The sequence below is a fragment of the Bidens hawaiensis genome, unplaced genomic scaffold (assembly GCF_021521415.1).
Source record: "Bidens hawaiensis isolate Kalapana, Puna unplaced genomic scaffold, B.hawaiensis_p1.1 tig00021036_1, whole genome shotgun sequence".
NCBI classification, from domain to species: domain Eukaryota; kingdom Viridiplantae; phylum Streptophyta; class Magnoliopsida; order Asterales; family Asteraceae; genus Bidens; species Bidens hawaiensis.
Genome location: NW_027493254.1, coordinates 51,253 through 63,636, shown reverse-complemented (window position 1 = coordinate 63,636; position 12,384 = coordinate 51,253).

The following is a 12,384-nucleotide window of genomic DNA, read 5'->3' as shown; positions in this document are numbered from 1 at the left end:
TTATGACCCAACACGATCCCTTCTGTCACCATAAAATGGCATTTCTCCCAATTTAACATCAACTTCGTTTCAATACACCTCTTCAACATCTTCTCAAGATTAGCCAAACAATGATAGAAAGAATTACCGTAAACCGAAAAATCGTCCATAAACACCTCCATGGACGTCTCTATCATATCCTGAAAGATGGCCACCATACAACGTTGAAAGGCAGCCGGAGCGTTACATAGTCCAAACGGCATGCGACGATATGCAAATGTGCCATAGGGACATGTAAAACTCGTCTTCTCTTGGTCTTCTAGTGCAATGGGAATTTGAATGTAACCCGAAAAACCGTCAAGAAAACAATAAAACTGCTGACCTACCAAACGCTCCAACATCTGATCAATAAACGACAACAGGAAGTGGTCCTTCCGGGTGGCATCATTAGACCGCTGATAGTCAATACATACTCTCCAACCGGTAACCGTACGCGAAGGGATAAGCTCATTCTTCTCATTCATCACAACGGTCATACCTCTCTTCTTTGGAACAACTTGAGTCGGACTCTCACCCATGGAGAATCGAAAATCGGGTAAATCATCCCGGCATCCATCAACTTCAATACCTCCTTCTTTACCACATCTTGCATATTTGGATTGAGTCGTCTTTGTGGTTGCACCACCGGTTTGTACTCATCGTCCATTAGAATCCGGTGCATGCAATAAGCGGGGCTAATACCTTGAATATCGGAAAGTCTCCATGCTATCGCCCCCTTATGTAGCTTCAACACTTCAATCAACTTCGTCTTTTGTTCTTCCGTAAGCTTGGATGACACAATAACGGGCAAGTTCGAGCCCTCATCAAGATACGCATACTCCAAGTGTGACGGGAGTACTTTCAATTCCAATGGAGCGGGTTTCTCCTCAGAATCCGCCTCACTCTTACAACTAATCTCATTCACCTCAATCATCTCGGGCAACCCCGAAATCTCAGCCAACTCATTACAAACCGAATCGTTCTCACACGACTCATCCTCACCCTAATCATCACAATCAACCAAACCATTACTTCCCACGAGATCCGTACCACAAATATAATCAAAGCATCTATCCACACCTGAAATAAAAGAGTTAATAAAATAAACCGAGTGGCATGGGCCACTAAAATCATCTTGATCACCCGGATGCCTCATCGACCTCGCGACATCATAAGTAACATTCTCATCACCAACCCGAAGCGTGATCTTCCCATCATACACATCGATAAGTGCCTTCGCGGTTAGTAAGAACGGACGACCAAGAATAATGGGAACCTTCTCATCGGCCTCCATGTCGAGCACCACAAATCAACCGGGAACACAAACTTATCCACTTTCACCAGCAAATTTTTAATAATACCTCGCGGATACTTAACCGAACGGTCGGCCAACGATAAAGACATGCGAGTCGGTGTAAGCTCGCCTAACTCCAACTTCTCGTACAAAGAATACGTCATCAAATTTATACTCGCACCCAAATCCGCCAACGTAGGCTCATCGCATCACTACCAAACAAAACTGGAATCGTAAACACACCCGGATCTGACAACTTATCGGGCACGCGGTTCAACACTACCGCCGAATAATCTCCCATAAGGGGAATCGATGACACCTCCCCCAACCTATCTTTCCTCTTCAACAGGTCCTTCAGAAACTTTGCGTACTTCGGCATGTGTTGGAGGGCTTCAATGAACGGGAGATTAATCTTCAACTGTCGGAACATATCAAGAAAGTGCCCATACTCCCGCGTATATTTCTGGTGTTTTGCGCGAGCGGGATACGGGATACGAGAGTGGTCAACCAAAGGTGATGGACGGACTTCAACCAGTTTCTTCTCTACTGGCGGTGCAACTGGTGCGACTAGTGCGGTGTTCTGCACTTTTCTCGGTACTTCCATCTCGATCTCTTCATCCATCACCTCCTCATCTTCCACTTCAACTTCATTCCTTCGCACCTCGGGACCCAAAACCCTGCCACTACGAGTAGTAATAACCTTTATTTGAGCGGCTGGATTATGTTTAGTAGAACCTGAAAACTGTCTCGGGGGTCTTTCATTCAACTGTCGGGCTATATCACCAATAGTTCTTTGCATGTCGAGCATAGCTGATTGTTGATTCTTGAAAAGCAGATCATGTTCGCATCCTCAGTAGCACCTTGCAGATTGAACGTTTTGAACACACGAGTCAGACGGTTGATGTGTGCCAGTGCGTCTTCATCATCACGGCCATGAAATTGGTGGTGTTGGGTGATGTTGTTCATGACATAGGATGGGATCTGCCACGAGTTAAGGTCATCAATTTCGGGAGAAACAATGGGTGAGTGGGCTCCATGGAATCCTTCGAAAGCTTGCTGGTACACGATGCGGTTATTTTCGGCCATTGGGATGGGTCTGGGACTCGGTGGTGGTGAATTGGCGGGTGATGATTTTGGTGAAGTATCTATGGTGATCGGTTGCTTTTCTGGCGAACTTGCCTTGGACTTCAACGGAGTAGGTCCAAAACAATTCAACGGCGGTCCTTGCGAACGAAGATGTGGCATGTACCTGAAAAACACACAAAACAAAATTGGTAGACTCTAATAAAATTAAACACCTACGACTCAAAGCAATAAATAAACCAAATAGCACGTATATAGAAAGCAAGTCTAATCAAATCTAATAACGTAATCGCCAAGAGTCCCTGGCAACGGCGTCAAAAACTTGATATGCTAAAAGTAGTTTAATAATTATTAACTAAATTAACTAAAAATAAACACTAAGTAATACTCTAGACTCTCTAATTATTTGACTAAACTACTAACCGGCAAGTGAACCGATCGACTCTAGTAAAGCTAAGTAAGTCCGGATATCGAACCCACGAAACTCTTTAAATTACGTTATTAGCTAATTAGACTCGACTACACACGACTTATTAATTATATTTGTTTGAGGGGTTTTTATTTAAAATACTAATTTAATACTATAATTAAAAACTAATTAAGAAAACAAGTACGTTAAACGAAAACAAAGTTTGTTGTGAAAATAAGATGATGATGAGAAACTACCTAGGCTAGAATCCCCTAAATTTCAGTTATGACTTAACCCGGGAAAATATTTAGTTATGGACTGGGATCGTAAAATAGACACTTAAAAGAAAACTCGAACATGACCCCTGACCCTTCTTAAGAGACACCTATGGGTTTCTAACAAGTTTTAACGCACACCAGTATTAGAAATCAAGTTCCCTTACGGTCACCTAATTAATTATGATGTAGTTCCTTTATAACGAAATCCTACCTTACAGCTCGGAAATCAAAGGCAATTTAAAATGTTTAATTGACTTAATAGACAATAATAAATAATCAACCCTAGACGGACTCCTTACGAAGAATTAAATCTAGCAAGATTAAATAATAAAGATATATCAATAAACTAGCACTTTACAGATTTTAGGTTAGCAACACACTCAGGTTTATTTGACAATATTATTCCTATGGTCTTATCATGACATCAATCATAAAATCATCAAGAACACAAAGTAATTGATCTAATAGCAACCTATCATATGACAAACAATAATCAAGGAAAGCTATGGAATAAAACTCATCAAACAATCCTAAGTATCCATATGCATCAATTTAATATAAGTAAATCTTTTGTTAAACCATAAAAACCATAACAATAAATAATCCCAAGTGAAATCAAAACATCAAAGTAGGTTCATCATAAGCCTAGGCAGTCTAAGGGTTTAGCCAACAACCATACTCAAGAACAAAAGATAATAAATAGGTTCAAATAATAAATTCATGACGAAAATATTAAATTCAAACCGACTAATAAGGATGTTTGGATGAATCGGTGTTGAACCCGGACACAAAAATATTGTTGCTTCTTTCTCTTTCTTGGGATGAACTCCAGAAAACCTTTTTTCGGATCTCCTCTTTGCGTCTGCCAATCTGTCCGTGTCTAAACCTCCTTACTCTAAAAAAAATATGAATTGACGTGGTAACCAAAAGAAGGTGCGCCAACTTCTATTAATAATAATAATATATTTTTTCTGCAACCGTTGACTTCTGGCTCCCAATTAAAAACTTCCGTCCAAAAGCTTCTGCTCCTGCCTTTTGTCCTTTCCTTTTTTCTCAAGAAAATAATCTTCCATTTATACATTATTTGAGTCGGTTAATATGGGTCATCACGTGGCCTTTGCTTAAAACCCTCCATGAACATATTCCTTAACAAAGTGAATTATTTTTATATTTTCACAATAGCCCCTTCAAGTTTCCTTTCATATTTATTTGGTTCTCAAAGTAATTTCCATTAATAGTTTCGTATAATCACTTTAATACGCGTAGCGAACAACGACGTTTAAGAGGCGTTGCAACAAAAAGCTTCACTATGTATCTTTAATGCACCATAACCTGAAATTTAAAAGAATGCTTAAAGTACCCACTTTCTTACTAATAAACTAAATAAAACTAATAAAATATTAAATAAAATATACACGGGATTTATATATATTAAACGTTATATCAAAAACACACATTGAACAACACAATATACACGATGGTTACTAATCAACAATTGTTAAATAACGAGATCACACAACAATCATACACTAACTAGCAATATGTGATGAGCTAGACCCGCCCACAATGACAATGACCAATAAGATGTAATCCGTGACGGTGCTAAAAAAACACCCAATGGTCAACGCAAATATACGTATCACTGTAGCAACAACAACAACAACAACAACAATAATAAAAATAATAATAGCAATAGGGTAATTATTATTATTATTGGTAAAATATTATATTATTATTATTATTATTAGATTGTTAGTGAAACCAGAGAGAAAGCACCTGGTTGGTCGGGAACAGCGTGCTGCTGTAGTTGTCCGAAAACGGTGGTTGCCGGGAAAGGTTATATTTGTTTCCACTTGAAAGTACTCTCGCAACACAGCCCCTTGACCAGCCGTTAGGGAGAGGGTGGGGGGAGGTTGTGGTTCGTGTGTTTCAGCCGAGCCGGAAAGAAAAGCGGCGGTGGTTCCGACGATTGTACTTTTTCTGAAATGTTTCCTTTAACGGGACCGGCGGAACTGAAAAGCTTTCGTAGGGGAAAGCGGATTGAGGGGGGTTTGCTAGTTTCCGCCGGCCGGCGATTGGGGGTGGCAAGTAGGATTTTTTTAGAGAGGGAAGTAAGAGGATGCGATGAGATAGAGATGGAGAGGTGGTTATGAAATAAGCTTACCAGTTTTAATGGTGTGGTGGAGTTGCCGGCCGGCAGTGGTGGGAACGGCAATGGTGGAGGGGTGCTCCGGCCGGTGATGGCGGGGATACCGTTGAACAATCCGTACCAAATCAGTAGAGAGAGAGAAAGTCACGTAGAACCTGTTACTATAATATTGTCTCAAATATGCACATGAAATATGATGCCAAAATCTTTTTCCATGAATGCCCTCCAACTCCGAACGTGCTTAGCAAACAATATCTTCTTTTCTCACACACGAACAGAAGCGACAAAAACACATCAAACAATATCTAAACATATCTTATCAACTTGATAGATATTAAGAATTAAATTCTTTCACCAACCCAACTAATGAAATATATAAAACATGACTAAGCAGCAACAAATAAATAATCATAAAGTATACGGCTCCTGCTACTCCATCCCCACACTTGAATTTTGCATTATACTTCATGGGGATACTCTTCTAGCTTAAATCCTTCAAAACTTAAAAACACAAAAACAAAGAAAAACTATAAAAGACTAAGTTAGTGACTCGAAAATTATACAAACTCCGCGGAACCTCCCCACACTTAAACTTAATCAGGAGGTTTCTCTTTGATCTGGACCCTATCCAACCCGTTCAGTTCTACCCGGTATTTGTTAAACATTGAAATTTTCTCGAAGGAATTGAAAAATGATTTAAAAATATTTAACGGATCAAACCACCAAAATTTAAAATTACCTGGCATGAACCGGATGCATGACATGTATCGAGAAGACTGGTCGTTCTTGAACTTCAATGGTTTCCTCTTTCCTGTAGACCTTCTTTTGACTTGCAAATTATTACGGTTCACAGATGCTCTTCTCTTCGCTTTCTCCCGTGGTTTTGGTTTATGAGTGACTTTTATTATAAGCGTCACGGGCCAGCTGTGATGTTCTTATACTACCTCCATTTCTATATCTTCTAGTAGGGATTCAAAACATGCTAAGTTACCCTCCGAATCGGACTCACCTATCTCATCATACTCAGGCAACCCTTCTAACTCCAAATCCAAAAACTCATCCTCCTCACACAACGTATTCTCAACCTCTTCCTCAAAACCGAACATTAACTCCAATGAATCTCCCAAATCCACTTCCTCATCTATCTCTTCTTCAACCATAAACATCAACTCAAGTGAATCTCCCAAATCCACTTCATCCCCTGTCTCTTATTTCTTCACTAATGACCTCTGATAAGCAGCCTACTCTTCTTCGTCGATCTCATCATCAGAGTCACTCAAGTAATTAGCAATAGTAACCTGTCGAACCGGAGGCGGGACTTCATCGTCCATTTTCGTCTCCGTTACTTGAGTGATCCCTTTATCTGACTTGTCAACATACTTCAATAACTTCAATCTCTTTTCTTCCTCATTTTCTTCATTCAATCTCCTAGTAATGCTCTTTAATGTACGTTAGAGATCTGTAATAATGCTCTGCCGATTTTTCAAGATGATATCATGCTCAGCTAACTTCTGTTGGGAATCTAAAGCCAAATATTCAGCCATCATATTCTCTAAATTCTTCATACTACTCTCGGACAAACTATTCTCAACAGGGTTGTGATTAGAATATTGATCATCGAATTAACCCTGATCATGCTGCGGCTGCTGATATAGATCATCGTAATAATACGAAGGAGGTCCCTACCAAAAATTTTGTTGTGGCTGCACAAGAGGGTTAGTATAATAATGTGCCAAACACCCCAAATATTAAGGACATATAAGCGTAAAATGGGGTCCACCACAAATCTCACACATATTTACGAGACTCAAAATAAATAAAAGACACGGACAATTAGACTTCTACGACTCAAAATAACATAAAATGAAGTAGACTCCTACTAAAATACTCCTAAATAAATCTAAGAATTAAACTAAACAATATTAACCTAATTCCTATGACTCAAAAACAAAAAAAAAATACAAATAGCACGTATATAGCAAGTAAGTCTAATCGAAGCTAATAACGCAATTGCCAAGAGTCCCCGGCAACGGCGCTAAAAACTTGATGTGCTAAAAGTAGTTATTAATTTATTCACTAAATAAACGCTAATCTAGACACTAAGTAATAAATTCTAGATTCTTAAACTTAACTAAACTACTAACCGGCAAGTGAACCGGTCGACTCTAGTACAGCTAAGTAAGTCCGGATATCGAACCCACAAGACTCTTTTGATTACGTAAACTAGCTAAATTAGACTCAACTGCATACACGACTATTTATTTATATTATTGGGGGTTTTACTAAAAACTAATATTAAATTAATCACTAAGACTTAAAGATGATTTATACCTAGACTTAATTCAAATGATGACAAACAACCACCTAGGCTAGAATCCCTAATGTATCAATTATCAATTAGTTGGAAAATGCATGTTATGGAACTTGGATCGTAAAATAAACGCTTAAAAGAAAACCCAAACAGGACCCCTGACCCTTCTCAAGAAGACACCTATGGATTTCTATTAAGTTCTTAAAAACACTAGTTTAATTAGATTCGCTTACGGTTGCTAATTATTTTATAACAAGTACCTCTATAAGAAATTCTACCTTACAACGCGGAAATCAAAGGTAGTTTAAAGTATTAACTCGACTAGATAAACAAGGCTGAAAAATCAAACATAGACGGACTATTTACGAAGAACTAAATCTAGCAATCTTAAACAACCAAGACTTATCATATAATCTATCACCTCTCAGCTATTTAGATTAGCAGCACACTTAGACCTGTTTGATTTATTAATATTGTTCCTATGGCTTTAATGCATATCAACCATAAACTAGTCAAAAACACACAGTAGATGACCTAACAGAATCCTATTATATGACAGACAATCACCAAGGAAACTATGAAACAATAAAATTCACCAAACAATCCTAAGCACACTATGCATCGAATGAAAAACAAGAAACCTCTTACTTAATCATAAACCATAACAAAACAAAATCCAAACTAAAATCCAGTCTCAACAAAAGTTCATCATAAACCTAGGGGTTCTAGGGGGTTTAGCCAACTACCATACTCAAAAGCAAACCAAATAAATAAGGTTCAAAAACTGAATTCATAAAGAAAACAATAAAAGCAAACCGAATAATAATGATGTTTGGATGAGTTGGTGTTAAACCCGGACGTTATCTGGTCAAACCTGAAGGTTTCTTTCTACTTCTTTTCTTTCTTGGTTCCGGTCCCTTTTACGTCTGACTTTTTTATCTCTTCTTTCGAACAAAAAATAAACTCCCTCTTAATATTCTTTTGCGGCCGAGTTATCTTATTTATTCCTTTAATATGTCCATATAGACTCAATTTCGTTACTGGGCCACTGCAGCCCATTAATTGCACATAGAGCCTTCAAAAAATAACAAAACAATTCGTAGATTAAAAAATAAACATAACTTACGTAACCCATTAAATAATAATAAATTAAAATCCATAATCTTTTTTTGTTCTCAATTAGCACGAGAGCTTCTTTCTTAATATTTATTTTCCTTTTTTTTCTTTTTAAGATATCATATAATGTTAATTATAATAATAAAAAAATTAGTAACATATAATATATGCTCGACCTTTCATTCGTCGGTCTCAAGTTTAGCAAAAGTGTTCCATTTTAGCCCATTGTCTCTAGAAACCATTAAACTCACATATGAACCAAATAATAATAATATTCAATAAAAACTTGGCTCAAAAGCACTTAAAAGTAGGAAATATTTATATATTAATATATATATATTTTAGACCATATCACATACTCATTTCTACGTGTCATCGTCAAAAATAGATTATTTATTAACACGTCATAACGACACTAATTCCATGTATAACATGCAAGAACAGATCTCGGATAGAAGTAATGACACAAGTGCCTTCAACAAGTGCGTGCAATATTTGTTAAATCAAGAACTATATTAAACTTGCTTTTCTAAAGTGCCATCAAACGATTTAGATACAAGAACCATACTTGGATGATCTGAAGGATGAAGATACAAAGGATTCGTTGAATCAATTAAATTGCTTGTTGAAGAAATACTAGCATCAAACATTTTGAACAATTTTGAACAAAAATGAAGTTGAACGCTTTTGAAATTGATTTTGAACAAGAAATTGAACGAAATTCAATGAACAAAGATGAAATAGAACAAGCAAACCAATTTCAATGAAAAAATTTTGAGAAATCAGGAATGAAATTGAATGAATGAACTTGAGAAAAAGAATCAATTTTATATATTACAATTTCGTCTAATTGTGCGCTTACACTGTTATACATTAAGTTTCTATGTGTTGTACTTTGCTTTTCATCATCTTGCTTTACCATCTCTCGTCCGTAATGCTACGTGTCTTTAACAAAACCATCTAATCATTTCAAACACATATTATAGGTCCCGAAACCGGATCCGACAACAAACGGTTTTGTTCTTGATAAGTGCTTGATATGGGTGCGGTGAAATCAAACGACCGAACATAATATAAAGATAATATAAAGTATAGGAACGATCTCGTTATCGGTAAAAAGATTTAAAATATTAAACAATGAACCGAATCACCCAAGGTGAGCTCCCCTTGGGTGGATGACTTACACCATGGAAAACACACATTAAAATGAAATATAAAGTTCTATTTATAACTAAACAAATAACATTCTAGAAGACTTATCCCATTGAAGCTAAACGCGCGTGCCGAAGTCCTCGTTTCGTGTCCGGTTTTCTCGCCGACTTATATTATTAACTTGACCATAAATATATAATTGGTTTCGTAATTTGATATCGCAAGTCACAACTTTTTGGCCTTACAATCACCCTCTTGACTTATGATATCACGACTTTGTCGAACCATGTCTCGCATCTTCACAAATCACCGGATAAACCGAAGCCTCTTTGTTTCAATTCACCCCCTCAAGGTATGACCCACCTATATTTAATGTTGAAGTAGTTCTCGCTTCTTTGTCCGTTCTCTCGGATCTTAAGTTGCATATAGGCATGAGATGAGCTTGAAAATCCACAAATCAATTTCGAATTACCGGCTTCATCGATCAAATGACAAAACTTATTAATTCCTCTTTAAATCCAAATCCATATCCAATTTATTCAAAGTTCACTCCACGGATCCAACTTCTCGAACGCATTGAAAATAATATAGAAATAACAAGCTTTGAACACGGTCAAACAACGACAAAAACCCGACCAATTTTGACTTTCTCTAGTTGGTCAACACGAAAAGTAAACGACTTACTCGAAAAAAAATAATAATAATAATCAGCACGTCCATGTCTAGTAGAGTGTCAGTAGCCCGAAAAGAAATTATCATCGGCCCAAAGAATAATATGATCCATATCAGTCGGCCTGAAAATAATAAACTTCACTGGCCCAGATCATGATTTAAAAAAAACGCACTAGGCCCAAATCACAATTCATTTCATATATAAATATAAAAAATAGGAAAACTCAAACCCTAAGAGCGTCGCCAACGTCACCAAAACACCGGTGACCTACTGACCGAAAATCCATGCTCCGGCCGTCACTCTTTAAACACCACCAGTTTGTTATCCCAAGCTCACTAACAATATCAATTGTTGTTGCACCTTGTTGATTTGAGCAATAAAATACGTGCCATAACAATCTGTTATGATGCATCAGTTCATCAAATCACAACAATAATGAGAAGAAAACTTGACTAATATGTGGCATATGATGTAAGAGAGCATCAATCAATCATTGATATCCACAACAACATATATTCCGATCATCAATATCCACAACAACATATATTTCGCTCAACAAATACTTCAGATCTAATGCCAAGAATGAATAGAAACCTCAAATTCGAGCTATAATACTCAATCAAACCTTAAAACGCACCTTGTCTTGTAGATTCTGAGCAATACGAACAACATAGAACACGAATCAGTCACCAATTTGAAGAGATTTACCGGTTTGACTTTCTACAATTTTGACCTTCACGAACCCAGCTACTGTTCATCATAAAACTTCATAATAATCAAATTAAATCAGTTGTAAATCCAGATCTGAAAACACGAGACGAACTTCAAGCACGCTTATTTTCCCAAATCTTCAAACTTTATTTTCAAACACCAAACTTTATTTTCTAAACTTCCGGAATTAACGTCTCGGTTCGGGTAGTTGCGGAATTAGAACCCGAATATCAAGAACAAAGTTGAATCAGTTGATTCGACCCGCTCTGATACCAATTGTAGGTCCCGAAACCGGATCCGACAACGAATGGCTTTGTTCTTGATAAGTGCTCGAGACGGGTGCGGTGAAATCAAACGACAGAACATAATATAAAGATAATATAAAGTATAGGAACGATCTCGTTATCGGTAAAAAGATTTAATATATTAAACAATGAACCGACCCACCCAAGGTGAGCTCCCCTTGGGTGGATGACTTACACCATGGAAAACACACATTAAAATGAAATACAAAGTTCTATTTATAACCAAACAAATTACATTCTATAAGACTTATCCCATTTAAGCTAAAAGCGCGTGCCGAAGTCCTCGTTTCGTGTCCGGTATTCTTGCCGACCTATATTATTAACTTGACCGTAAATATATAATGGGTTTCGTAATTTGATATCGCAAGTCACAACATTTTGGCCTTACACATATATCTATTTTATCAATCACAGATTCGCAGCCAAACTCAGACAAAACCAATAAAACAAGATTTTCTTCACAACATGATCATTCAACCACATATGCCTCCTTACACATATAGTGGTTTGCAACTCAACCGACACGATGGTGATGGCGCTGATGCCGGTGGTTGCGGTGGTGGAACAGAACATACAGAGAGAGAGAGAGAGGGAGAGGGAGAGAGACAAAGAGAGAGAACGATAGTATGAATCATGGTAGTTGCAGAAACCTGAAATAGACGCCTCTACAACCATTGCAACAGTTTCAGGAACCCAAACACGGCAAAGAAGGATTTCTGACTTAGATCGAAAGATGTGTTAGTGGGATAATTCAAACTTCTATGCACGTGTGTTTTTAATAAAAAAGAATTAGTCTTTGGATGACCTACTCTTCAGCAAAGTCCCGTTAAAGTTTGTTTAATTTGTTTAGTCAATTTTCTGTTTAAGTTTTTCAGATTTTCCTTT